Source organism: Homalodisca vitripennis, chromosome 4, assembly GCF_021130785.1.
Source record: "Homalodisca vitripennis isolate AUS2020 chromosome 4, UT_GWSS_2.1, whole genome shotgun sequence".
Lineage (NCBI taxonomy): Eukaryota > Metazoa > Arthropoda > Insecta > Hemiptera > Cicadellidae > Homalodisca > Homalodisca vitripennis.
This window is the reverse complement of record NC_060210.1, coordinates 166,519,021-166,528,942: the sequence shown is the minus strand read 5'-3', so window position 1 is coordinate 166,528,942 and position 9,922 is coordinate 166,519,021.

Sequence of the window (9,922 nt, the reverse complement as noted above, 5' to 3'; positions counted from 1 at the left end):
CCCCCAAAAAAAAACCCCCCTTTTTTTAAAAAAAAAAATTTTATAAAAAATTTAAAATTTTTTGGGGGGGAAAAAAAAATTTTTAAAAAACCCCAAAAAAAAAAAAAAAAACCCCTTTTAAAAAAAAAAAGGGAAAAAAAAAAAATTTTTAAAATTTTTTAATTTAACCCCAAAAAAAAAAAAAAAAATTTTTTTAAAAAAAACCTTTTGGAAAAAATTTTTTTAAAAAAAAAAAAACCCAATTTTCCCCAAAACCCCCCCTTTTTTAATTTTTTTAAAAAAAAAAAAACCCCCCCCTTTTTTTTAAAAAACTAAAACCCCCCTTTTTAAAAAAAAAACCCCCCCCTTTAAAAAAAAATTTTTTAAAAAAAATTTTAAAAAAAAAAAAAAAAAATAAAATTAAAAAACCCAAAAAACAAATAATTTTTTAAAAAAAAAAATTTTTTTTTTTTTTTTTTCCCCCCCCCCAAAAACCCCCAAAAAAAAAAAAAATTTTTTTCCCCCCAAAAAAAAGGCCCCCCTTTCCCCCCCCGGGGGGCCCCCCAAAAAAAAAAATTTTAAAAAATTTAAAAAATAATTTTAAAAACATACATTTTTAAAAGGGAAAAAACAAAAATTTTTCCCCCTTTTAAAAAGGGGGGGTTTTTTTAAAAAAAAATTTTAACCCCCTTTTTTTTTTTTCCCCCCCCCTAAAAAATTTTTGGAAATTTTAAAATTCCCCAAAAATTTTTTTTTTAAAAAAAAATTTTTTTTTTTGGGGATTTTAAATTTTTTTTTTTTTAAAACCCCCCCCCAAAAACCCCAAAAATTTCCCCTTTTTAAAAAAAGAAAAAAAATTAAAAATTTTTTTTTTTAAAAACCCCCCCAAAAAATAAAAAAAAAATTTTTTTTTTTTTTTAAAAATTTTTTTTTTTTTTTAGGCAAAGGGTTTTTTTTTTTTTTAAAAATTTTTTTTTTAAAAAAAAAATTTTTAAATTTTTTTAAATTTTTATTTTTTAAAAAAAATTTTTTTTGAATTTTTTTTTTTTTTTTTTTTTTAAATTTTTTTTTCCTTTTTTTTTTGGGGCTTAAAAGGGTTTTTAAAAAAAAAGGGGGGTTTGGGGGGTTTTTTTAAAAAAAAATTTTTTGGAAAATTTTAAATTTTTGGGGGCCCCCCGCCCCCAAAAAAAAAAGGGGGGGGGGAAAATTTTTAAAGGGGGAAAGGGTTTTTAATTTTTAAAAAAACTTTAAAAAACCCCCGGGGGCCCCCCGGGGGGGGGTTTTTTTTGTTTTGAAAAAACCCTTTTTAAAAAAAATTTTAAAAAGTTAAAAAAGGGGGCCCCCCCCTTTTTTTTTTTTTTAAAAAAATTTTTTTAAAAAAAAAAAGGGGGGATTTAAAAAAAAAAAACCCCAAAAAAAACCCCGGGGGAAAATTTTTTAAAAAGGGGAAAAAAAAAAAAAGGGGGGGAGGGGGGGAAAAGGGTTTTTTTTCCCCTTTTTTTTTTGAAAAATTTTTAAAAAAAATTTTTTTTTCCCCCCTTTATTTTTGGGGTGGAAAAGGGGCCCCCCTTTTTTTTTTTTTTCCTTTTTTTTAAAAAGGGGGGGCCTGGGCATTTCCCTTTTTTTTGGAAAGGGGGGGGGTTTTTTTTTGTTTTGGAAGGGGGAAAGGGGCCCCCTTTTAAAAAAAATTTTTTTGGGTTTTTTTTTTTTTTTTGGGGGGAAAAATTTAAAAGGGGTTTTTTTAAAAATTTTAATTTTTTTAAAAATTTTTTTTTTTTTTGGGGGGGGTTTTTGAAAAAAATTTTTTTTTTGGAAAATTTTTTTCCCGGGGGGGGCGGGGGGGAAGGGCCCCCAGGTTAAAATTTTTCCCTTTAAATTTAAAAAGGGGGGGGGGTTTTTTTTCCCGGGGAAAAAAAAAGGGAAAAAAAAAGGGGGTTTTGGGTTTTTTAAAATTTTTAAAAATTTAAAAAAAAAAAAAAAAAACCCAAAAAATTTTTAAAAAAAAAAGGGGAAAACACTAAAAAAAGTCAAATGTCAGCATTTTCTGTAGTATCTAAAACAAGGAATGTGTATTGGGGGAGGGGGGAGTTGGTAATTTGACATTTTGTTTTGCATTTTTTCTTTTTTTCTTTTATTCCTTTTTTTTCATATTTATGGTCATTTTGTCCTGTCTTTTATTTAGTGGTGAAGAGTAGTCTGCTGCATCTTTATTTTTTGGCCCTGATCTGGGGAGGTTTACAATTTTTGTTAAAATTCGGTGCGGCGCGTGGGTATACCCGTCTTGCGTGTTATGGCCGAGGCCGGGGGGGTTTACCGAGCTTCCCCCTTTTCCCACCGTTACTGGTCGTTGAGCTGGTTTTGGGGAGTGGGAGGTTGTTTTCAGTCAGGTCAGATATTTCCCCTTTGTTCTTTGGGGCGCGCCGTCTAGGTTCCCTTCTAAAATTCAGTGTTTCCCTTATTTATTGTTTAATTGTATTGTGCTTGTTTAGTGAAAAGTTTGTTTTTTTTTGAGTACTTTGTTATGAATATGGCGGAAACTTTGGTAACAATTAGAAGACTGAAAATGAACTTTCAAGCAGCGAAGCGGGCCCCGGAAGAAAGACACCGACTCAGGTGAAAAAAGTACGTTTGTTTTCCAAAACATTGAGTTACTACATTGGTTTCGAAATTTCCCTTTTTTACAGGGGGGAAAAAAAAACTTTTTTGGCCCAAAAACCAACACAAAATAGGCCAGTTGTTGGCTTTGGGTTTTGTTTGAACATACTTAATTGAAAATATAATAAAATTTTTAAACTTTTATCCCGGGGGGCTATTTTTTTCCCCCCAACTTGGAACCTCAGCGAAATAAATGTTTAAAAAAGACCTGAAGTAAATAAATTTTAAAATTTTATTGGAATCTTTTGCACAGGGTTTTCTGTCGACTAAACAAATTAAAAGATTTACTGGAGCTAATTTCTTTTTGTTTTAAGGGTCTTCGGAATCAATGAGTCGAAAAGGGTTTCTTTTGATTTTGAGGTGTTTGTATTTCAATAATAATATCTGGAAACCATGACAAGCTGTCTAAAGTAAACCCCTCCCTTTATTGATCATTTAATAATAAATGGCGCAGGTTTACCTTGGCAAAGATCTCTCCTTTGATGAAGGAAGATATTGTGGAGGGGCAGGTAAAAACTTCAGGCAGTACATAATAAAACAAAAAAAACACAAGTATGGGATTTAAAAAAATTTTTGCTTTGATGAACCCCGATGGCCTTTTTCTAATTTTACAGTTTACAGTGGGAGTGAGGAATCCCGTCAGGGAAAGGTCATACTTCAAAAGTTGGGGAAAATATTTTATGATGGAAAAATTGAAAAGGGGCATTCTTATATAGGATTTTTTTTTTAAACAGTCCTACACTTGCTTGGGAACTTTTGTAAAAAGTACTTATTGCCCTGGAACTCTCAGAAAAGACAGAAAAAAAAAACCCACCAGATTGAAAAAATATTACACTCAAAAAGGGGGAAAAAGGAGAACGTTTGCGGGGGGGTTATGGTAGGAGAGTGGAAGATAAAAAGGTTTGTCAATTATATATCAACGAGTTTTTAAAAAAGACTGGGGGGGAAGCAAGTAAAAAGGCGGTGGACAAATGAAACAAAAAACCCCCTTGTTTAATCACTACAATCCAAAATGAAGGGTGTTGATCGAAAGACCAATTTATTTATCCCGTGTGATACAAGTCTCTGGTGGTAGCAAAAAAATTAAAAACATGTCCCTTAAGTTCTAGTGTGGGGAAATCAAAAACATGTACACTTTAAGGTGCCCACACACTAAAATGTTCCTCGCCATAAAAGGGTGGAGATTGTCTAGAATGCAGAGAGTTTTTTTTCTAGTTTTTGACAAGGTTTAAAAATCCTCAATTGTTCAAAGATTAGAAAATCAGCTGTTGTTTTATGGAGAAAAAATATAAGCCTTTAAAAGTTGCACACAAACTACTGTCTTCCTTTTAAATGTAAAGTGTTTGGCTAGGAATATATCTAAACTTCTCCTAATTTATTGTAATGGAAAAAAACATATTTTAATGCTTTTTGGTTTATCTTCGGTAAGGATTGAAAGAATGAATATATTATATTAGTTTTTATAAAAAAATAAAAAATCAATTTTAAAAAATAGAGTGAATTAAATAAAGTTGATTTTTCTTTAATAAAAATACGTAGTAGGGAAAAATTAAGATTTTAAATAAAAATTCCACCGGAGTAGAAATTAGGGAGCCATTTCCATGGCCCAAAAACTTTAAAAAAAAACTAATCCCCTTTTAAGGAAATTTAGTCTGATTGGTTCATGGAGTCGAGGAGGGGTGGGGGAAAAAGAATGGTGCTTCAGTAAACAGTAATCAGTTCTTTCCAAGTACGAGCGAGACTAGACAATCCGTCGTGTACCCATTCAGTGATACAATTAAGTGCGGTTCCGTGATTGTTTTTTTATATTTTAAATAAAAAAAAATTGTTTAAATAGAGATTAATGATATTATCTAATTAACTTTTGATTAGTGAGTTTTTTTTTTAATGCGCAGGGCTCAAAAAATGAGATTTTATTATTTTTTTAATTTTTGAGATTTTTTTTTGGTTTTTAAATAAAAAAAAATTTGTTTCAATTTTTAATTTATCACTATAAAAAAAAAAAAATTATCCAATTTTCGTCTTACTACCCAAATCCAAAAAAAATTTGCATTTTTTATCATTATTTAAAGTGGTACGGCCACCCCATTGGCAACAAAATAATTAGGTTTGAAATAAATCGAAAATTTCCCATGAGAAAAACAAAAAACAAACTTAACACGGTTTTCAATGTCACGGAAAGGAAAAATAGGGGTTCCCGCAAAAGCACTTGTAGGGTTTTTTTAAAGAACGAAACAAAACTGAACCTCCTACGATTAGCAGATACTTGAAAACCTTTTGGGGGCCCAGTGATGTTCCGTAGTACTTACCACAGCTGCTGATGTTAAAAGCAATATCCTTAGGTCGAAGTATTGCGGTGAAAACAAACCCAGAAATGTTCCCAAACCCGTAACGTTGCGTGTTACAAACCCTATACCTTGGTGCATGCGCCGATATAATAAAACAGGTTAATGTTTTTTTATTTTATGTCGGTTTTTAAAAATTTAATAGAAGGTCCTAGTTTTAAGTTCTAAAAATATAAACACAATTAATTGTTTAGTAAGTTAAAATTTTTTTTAAAGGCACTTTTGTTGGCCCCTTTTTTTCTCCCCAACTGTGGAACTAAAGCTGTGGGTTCAAAATTGTGAATTATAAAACCCCCTGAAGAAAAACTTGTAAGCTTGATTTTGCTAACCCAAATTTTAGAAAAGAGAGGGAAAACAACGATATAAAAATGTGCCCCAAACAAAAGTTATAAGATTGTGTGATAAAAAAAATACAGAAAAATTTTTTTTTAAAAAATTATAATTAAAACAAAAGAAAAATTTTAAAAAAAGCCTTGGGGGTGTTTTAAAGTTTTAAGCCAGGCTGAAAACATTTCTGGAAGGTTTCTTTCGAAAGAGCCTTTAGTTGCTCAGTCGTGGCCCCCCCCAATGTAAAAGTTTTTTCCCTTTTGACGTTTTAATTTGGGGAAAGAGCCCCGAAATCGTTTTTTGGTTCTAAATTGGGAAAATATGGTGGATGTGGCGACGGAACACTTTTTCAAACCAAAAAAATTTTTAAGTGAGAAGTAGATGTGACCGGTGGATTGTCATGATGAAAAAGAAAACCATTCACCCATTTTTTGGTTTTTGTACATCATTTTAAAAACCATTTTCAGTTGCCTTAAAAATTCAGAGTTCAAAGTTGTTCCCCTTGGAAGAACTCTGATCACACTTGCCTCATATTTAAAAAAAACAATGAACATGATTTGATGTTCGAATTTGATTTTGTCAGCCCTTTTTAGGACAAGGCGATCACGATTTTCCATTTAGAATTGATTTTGGATTTTGGGTTATATTCATAGACCAACTTTTAACTCCAGTTACAAAATTTTGGCCATGAAATTTGGGTTATTTTAAGAACTCTTTCGACTCTGTGCAGACCCACTCGATTTTCCTTCTGTTCTTAAAACAAAAAATGTAAGAAAAAAATTTTGGCACTCCTTGTTTTTATTTTCAAATTATTCGTTAAATGGTTTTGAAGGAACCATACAAGATTTTAAGATCTTCCCATAGCTCTCGAAATAGTCATTCGCCGTTTGAAGAAACCTTGTTTTACTTTTTGCACATTGTTTTTTTTGGGTTAATGGGAGTCCCGAAACGTACTTGTCTTCAAACCCAATCATTTCCACTTTAAAAAAAGACATACCATTGTAAGTCTTTATGTTAAAAATTTTTTTGCATATCGATTTTAACATTTTGTGGCTTTTTGTTATTATTTTGCAATTTAAAACTTTAAAGTTAAGGATTTTTCGAAATCCCCGATGCGATAGAATGATTAATTGACCTCACTCGGTTGCTCTGGTAGTCAACTGCCGTCCAGGTGTTGAAATGGGCGCTGCATGTCTCAACTGATCACGTTACTAGGAAAAATTACATTGTTAAGTAGTTCCCCGCTATAAATATTTTTACCTTTTTTTTTTAATTACATCTGTATTAGTTTAATTTCAAAAACCCAATAATTTTTAAAGTGAAGAAATTTTTTTTTATTTGTTTCGTATTGCATCTAAATTATTTGATTTTCAACAGCAATATATTTGTGGATACAGGACAGAATTTTTTTAAAAACCTTCTAAGTAAAAGTAAACCCTACAACTGCTAAGGTTTTTAAATACCTAGCAACAAAAAAGTTAATAATACTAAATTTCGGTTGGGATTGGTGAGTGGTTTTGATTTTAAAAATAATATTTTAGGAACAAAATTTTAAGATTGATTTATCTTTGACCTTTTTAAAGGTGTTGTGTGGTCCTTAACTATTCAAACCCTGCGGGACTTTTTATGGTTAATTTTATTTCATCACGGGGGAAATTTCTTTTCATTAAGATGCTTTCGTTCAACAATTTTAAAAAAGCTTGATGAAAAGTTTAATGCCCCTTTGGCTGGATGGGGGGGGGGGTCTTGTTACAATGAAAAACAAAAAAAACCCTTTCCCCTTTTTCTTGGGCTCTTTTCTTTTATCAAGATTAAGATGTCTTTATTAGTCATTAAGAAACCCAAAATAAGTTACAATAGACTTTTTTTCCAAAACTTTTGGGGCATAATACTTAAAAAATTAAAAAAATTTTAGAATTTGGGACTTTTTTTAAAATTTTAACAGGAAATGTTGAAAAAGAAATAAGAACTTACTAAACTAATAAATGGTTAAAAATTAGAGTGGTTGTATTAAAAAATTATTTATGAAATAAGAAAGCTTTTAGGGTAAAATATATAAAAAACAAGTGAAAAAGAAACACAAATAAATATCAAATTTAAAACACAAGAAAAAATGTAACAATATAAAAATTTAAAATATGTAAAGGTGGTTAAAAATAAAATTCCCCAAACTTTAAAAACAAAAGTTAAAACTCAAAACTTGACTAGACAATTTATAAACTTTAAAGGAAAAAAATTTACAGGGCCCCAAAATTAATTTACAGGTTTAAAATGCCTTTTCTTTAAGCCATTTGCTTACAAATCGTTTTTTAAACCCCCCGGGAGGTGGCGGTCTTTTTTTTATGATTTTGTATGTTCGCAAAGAAAATTTATTTAAAAATCCTGTATATTATATAAGTATGAATACATACTCGTTTTTTAAATTTCTAACAAAAGGTAAAATTTGGTTAATTTTAATAGGAAAAAAACCTTCCGGGGATTGGTGTAAAAAACCAATGGGTTGAATTCCAAAAAAATAAAAATTCAAATTTTTTTGTTTTATATTAGGCTGAAGTAAAAGTTCCTTAAATTAATTTTTTACACCCCAATCCAAATAGCCTTTTGTTTAAAATTTAATTTGAAAAAAAATATTATCCGTTATAGTATTTTCTAAAAACAACGCACATTTGCTGATCAAAACTTTTATGTACACGTTTTTTACTGTTTTTTTAGTCATTTTATCGGGCCCAAACCCCTCATTCCTCATCTTCTTCGGTTTGAGAGGCCTCCAATAATGTTCCAGGTAAGGGGAAAACATCCCTATGAACCCAAAATTACAAGTTGGGCACCAAAAAAGTGACTTTACCCCCTTTTTTGGTGTGTAAAACACTGCACAAAGTTGGTAAATAAGCAATCCGTGAGAAGACCCACACTTGGTCCGGAAAGGTAGTACAGTGGTGGTGAACCCTTTTTAAGAGTTCCCTTAGTCCCCGATATCTAAAAAAATTGTCAAATTAAAGTTTGAAATTTGGGCTTTCTAAAACCCCTACCCAATTATAGCGTTTAAGTCGCCATAACATCGGAAAAAAAACCCGGAACAAGGAGGCTTGGTTAATAGACGTAGGGGTCTTTGCCCCTGCGAAAGAGATTTAATAGACGTGCAGGGGGTGTTTTACCCCTCGGAGGGGTTAAAAACCCATTTTATTTAAAATCCCTTCTCCCTTTTTGGGAAATTTTTTAAATAGTTTTATTTTCATATAGATATGACTACCTTTTGTTTTTCAAGCCCGGTCCCTTTGGAGCTGTAACATGTACTTTTTTTTTTTTTTATAAGTATGTTTTGGTTTCTTTTAACAGTTGTTTTAAGATTTGCTTTTACATTCAGGGAAACAATAATATATTACAAAACAGGGGAACGTTGATTTAAATCCTAAAAGCTTGAGGCAAAAATTCCCTTTCATTAAGATTTTTTTTTAATTTTATTGCTTTTTTTTTGCCGAACAAACACTTTATTGGAATGGCAACAAAATTTCCCCATAAAGTAATTCCATAGACTAAAATGGGAGGGAAAAAGGCATGTAGGAGGTTTATTAGTTTTCTTCGGGTGATGCAGAGTTTCAATTTGGCAGTAGGATGGGGGGGGTGGGGGGGGGGGGGGGTGGGGGGGGGGGGGGGTGGGGGGGGGGGGGGGTGGGGGGGGGGGGGGGTGGGGGGGGGGGGGGGTGGGGGGGGGGGGAATGGCCATGAAATTATAAACAAAATTCATGTGTAATATTATATTTGTCCACAATAAACTAATGTCAACTATAGTCAATAGTCAATAGTCAAACTACTTTATTCTGTAATATGTACAAGGTACAAAGAATAGCGTCACTACAATGAAACTAAATACTAATATTAATTTTAAAATATAAGTAAAAAAATACAATCGTAACATCTTAACACAGTAACATCTTCAATTTTTCTTTAAATGAATTAATTGGTTTTTTGTATTGAAATATTCCTCAAAAGAATATAGAGACAAATTAGTTAAATAATCTTTGGCTTCTTTTTTAAATTTTAACAGATCTGTTTCCATTATAAATTTTGTTGGTAAATTATGTAAATATCTAACACCTCTGTAATATGTTTTCTTTTTGTAAAATTCAAGATTGTGTTGATCGACATGTCTATTAAAACGAATATTATACGTATGTTTATTGGTTTGTAGTATCGGATCAAAAAATTGTTTTACATAAATTATTGATTCAAATATGTGTAAACCATATACTGTCAGAATTCCAAGTTCAGAAAAAATATGTTTAACAGAATCTGTATATCTTAAATTTTTCATGATTCTCAAAGATTTTTTTGTAGGACCAAAAGCCTATCTAAATTACTTATTGTTGTTGCTCCATAAATGCTTATTCCGTAAGCTAAATGTGAATGGATCAAAGAGAAATATATTAATTTCAGTGTATGTAAATTACTAATTTTTGCCATTTGTAGCAATGCATATAGACCAGTAGACATCTTCTTAGTAACATGATCTACATGTTTATCCCAAGCTAAATTTTTATCTACTATAAGTCCTAAAAATGTTGTGTGGTATACCTGTTTAAGTCTTTCATTGTCTAGAAAAATGTCACAGTTTAAAT